The sequence below is a fragment of the Gossypium hirsutum genome, chromosome A03, assembly GCF_007990345.1.
Source record: "Gossypium hirsutum isolate 1008001.06 chromosome A03, Gossypium_hirsutum_v2.1, whole genome shotgun sequence".
Taxonomy (NCBI): Eukaryota; Viridiplantae; Streptophyta; class Magnoliopsida; order Malvales; family Malvaceae; genus Gossypium; species Gossypium hirsutum.
The window spans coordinates 59234566-59238729 of NC_053426.1; the positions used below are offsets into that span (position 1 = coordinate 59234566).

General features: G+C 36.0%; 1 long non-coding RNA gene across 1 annotated transcript; it reads left to right on the plus strand.

The window, feature by feature from the left end:
• The first annotated feature begins 1854 nt into the window (after window positions 1-1854).
• Window positions 1855-3155, plus strand: LOC121218663 (uncharacterized). The gene is made up of 3 exons (XR_005915176.1): window positions 1855-1904; window positions 2910-3033; window positions 3099-3155. It is a non-coding gene; the product is annotated as an uncharacterized lncRNA (long non-coding RNA).
• The last annotated feature ends 1009 nt before the right edge of the window (window positions 3156-4164 follow it).

Genomic DNA, 4164 nt, shown 5'->3' on the forward strand with positions numbered 1-4164 from the left:
GAGAGCTCAGTCACGAAACTATAGTGGAATGATTTTGTGACTAAATGAGTTTATAATTAATAGATAAAAAGCTTGAACTTAATTATAAATCATTTGAGCCTCAATTGCATATGTCCAATTGGTCCCTCTACTAGCTCGTTGAAACTAGAAATGAATTGTATATTGAATCAAAATGAACAAAATGAATAGAAATAGAAAAATGAAAAGCATTCAGAAGTGATTATGGTTTTCTCCGAAATAGAGAAATGAAATCATTTGGAAATAAATATGGTTTTCTCAAAATAGAAATAGAAATGAAAATGAGAAATTATTAATTTGTAAATGAACATGAATTTGTCAAAAATGATCAGAAAAATGAGTTTATATTTTTGATCTATTTTAAAGCTGAAAAATGAAAATAAATTATTCGATCATAGTAAACAAGTTGAACGGTTAAATATTAAATATATTTTCTCAAATTTTTACAAGGGATAAAATCATCATAATTTTATCAGGAGTAAAATTGGGAAAAGAAAATTATTTAATATAAATATTGAAGTTTATTTCTGGGAAATATAAAAACAAATTTCGGGTTGGATCAAATTATAAAGTATTGAGTTAAAATCCTGGAAAGTACCTATAATTGGACCCAATATAGAAGAGACCCAATATAGAAGAGACCCAAAAGCCCCTTATGTTAATAGGGTGGACGGTTAACCCTAGTTAATATTAACTAGGGTTTCCGCCATTTATACTCCTAATTCAACACAGAGTTTGATTTTCTAGTTAAAATAAGCTTCTCTAATTCAATAAGAGTTCTACCTTCTCTCTGTATAAATAGATGGCACTGGTAGAGCTATTAACACAACTTTAAGATATTGTTACTCTGCCAAAAAATGAAGAGAATTTATTCTCAACTATTAAATATATTTTTTCAGAATAACAATTCTAACGGTTTCTATTTGAAAAGAGAATTTTTCTTTCCACGTAAAAGAAAATAATTTCTTGTCCTGTGTTTTGTTTCAATTGGTCCGAGTTCACACTCGAAGCAGTTTGTGATATGAGAATAATAGAGAAGATTGTTTGGTTGAAAGTTGGGAACAGCAACAATCCATCTATCCGAAACACAAGCACAATTTTCATTTAGGGTTTATTGTTATAAATATAAAAAATCAGATCGATTTTCAAAATTTTATGTAACACCCCGAATTTGGGCCTAGAAGTATTGGGCCTTGAGTGTGGGTCCGTAAGGAGGTTTTATATAGGTATTTAATTGTGCAATGAAATGACACAATTAAATGTTTGCTTTAGTGGTTAATGGCTTTGAGAAGTGTTAGAGAAATCTTGGGTTCAAACTTGGGCTTTAGCAAAAAGTTTGGTATTAAGTGAAAAAAACCTGGATGCTTGGATGAGGGTTTTTAAATTATTGTGTTAAATAAATGACACAAGGAAGCTTGTAGTCTAGTGGTTGTGGCGTCATTAAGGTTGTATGGGAGCCTGGGTTCAAGCCTTGGCTCTTGCAATTTATTTTGGGTTTTTTAAAGGGAACCTGGACTTTGGACTTTAAACCTTATAATTAATTGGGGATAAAATATGACACAAAAAGCCTTGTGGCTTAGTGGCAAGTAGCGTGTGGAGCCTTTAAGGGGAGGCATAGGTTCGAATCCCATGGCAAGCAAAGAGCATTTATTTTGCTAACAGGGGGCGGCAAGAGTTGGTGTTGAATTTAAACTCTAATGTTGGAGGGATCCCACATCAGGAAGCTAATATAAGAGTGGTTGCGAAGCTGGCTTTAAATAGAGGGAACCATGAGGAGAGTAAATGTACCTTTCTTGGCTGATCCCTTTTGCTGTATGGCGTGCTCGTTTGGGTTGGGCATCGGCTAAGAGTGCTCGGAGTGTGGATTAACTCCAGTCTCCTATTAGGTGTGTATTTCTCACTACTCTAGCTGTAGGATGGCTACTTCGGGCCGCGATGGGCCGAAAGGGGCCATGTGGGCCTAATGGGCCCACAGGCCCAATTGGATAAGTTGTTTGATTGTGTAGTAAATATTGGATTAGCCTAGGTGAATCTCATATTTGTGGCTAGATTTGGGCTAAAAGGGCCACACGAGCATGTGAGCCCATTTGGGCCGAGAATAGGCTTTAGGCTCATTCGTATTGTTATCCCTGTTTAGAATACTTTAGTTTACTAAAATTACCGAAATACCCTTAGTTTGTAAAAATACTGAAATACCCTCGATTTGTAAAATTATTGAAATACCTTCGACTTGTAAAATTACCAAAGTACCCCCGATTTACAGAATTATCGTTTTACCCCCGATTTACATAATTACCGTTTTACCCCTGATTTACATAATTATCGTTTTACCCTCGACTTACAAAATTACCGTTTTACCCTTGATTTATAGAATTACTGTTTTACCCTCGATTTATAGAATTACTATTTTACCCTTGATTTACAGAATTACTGTTTTACCCTCGATTTACAAAATTACTAAAATACCCTTGGTTTGTAAAATTACCAAAATACCCCTAGTTTGTAAAATTACCAAAATACCCTTGGTTTGTGAAATTACCGAAATACCCTCAATTTGTGAAATTACTAAAATAGCCCTGATTTACAAAGTTACAAAAATACCATTGACTTTCTAAAAATTATAGAAATACCATTGGTTTACAAAATTATTGAAATACCTTTGGTTTGTAGATTTACCAAAACACCCTTGTAGGATGAAATGACTAAAATACCCCTATTAGGTAAAGTGACCGTAAAGCCCCTGTAGGGTAAAGTGACCGTAATACCCCTGTATCTTGGTAAATATTCGAACCTTCTTTCCATTTGTATCTTATGGTTTAAGAAAAGCTGAAAACCCCTCTGTCGACTAAGGCTAAAAGTGTTTTTGGTGTTATTTGGTTTGTTGGTGCTAGTGAGGATTAAAGGCTACCGATCGAGGAGTGTGTGAAAAGCTTGGATCATCGGAGTGACTAAATCTAGTCATCAACTTCGGCAAAGATATGAACCCAAGGGCCATTGTGGATGGTGGCCGAATGTGTAAGTGATGATAATAGGTAGTTTTCGATTTGGTTTAATATTAACATGGTCTAATCTATTAACAGTTGATTATAGGAGAAATCACATAGGAGATCTCGTCAACGAATATCGCAAATCAGGTGTGTAACGAACCATTTTCATAAGCTTAAAGCGATAAATGCCGAAAAGCCGAAATGTCAAAATTCTGGCATTTCGAGGACTCGTGAGCAAGCAAACGCTCATTAGCTAGTTAGATTCATTGAGATGATGATCAGGAACATTGGAAATGGTAAGAATGTGATTTTTGGCATTCACGGTAAGTTGGGCCTCGAGGGGCTGCAATAGGGCCCAATAGGCCTTCGGGCCAATTTGGGTAAAATTGGTAGAAAACGAAAATCTGTTAAATTGCATGTTAAGACTGTTAATACTGTTGTGGATATAGGCTAAATGGGTCTAGATGACGAAATTGTCTAAGTAGGGCCCATTAGGGGTTTTAGGCCCAATAACTCGATTTCGCTAAAAATGGGCCAGAATCACTATTTGCACCCATGAATTGTTAGTAATCGTTAATGAACATGGAAACCCTAATTTTTGGTAAAATTACAAGATTACCCTTATAACTTGAAAATGACCATTTTGCCCCTAGGTAAAAGGGACCATTATACCCCTAGGGTTTATATATGAACTTAATGCATGGGATTTTGATAAACACGATATCTATGATATGCACATGACATGTATGATATGCACATGATATGTATGATTTGTACATGAGATGTTCATAAATGCATTGGGTTGGGTTTTTATATGGATGGAGGAAGTGCAAAAGGGCTTATGCCCCAGTTATTAAAGGGCTTGTGCCCCAGTTATCAAAAGGGCTTATGCCCCAGTTGTCAAAAGGGCTTATGCCCCAGTTATTAAAGGACTTATGCCCCAGTTATTAAAAGGGCTTTTGCCCCAGTTATTAAAAGAGGCTAGGCCTCCAGATATATGATAAAGCAGCTATGCTACCAGTGGAGAGTTATGGCGGCGTGGGTCGAGTTAATCCCCACATGGTGTGCTGGTTGGTACGGGTAGAGAGTAGCAGATGGTGGGTTGAGTAGTCTCCCCAAATGGGTTTGCATTCTTTCATTGACATTATATGTGATATTG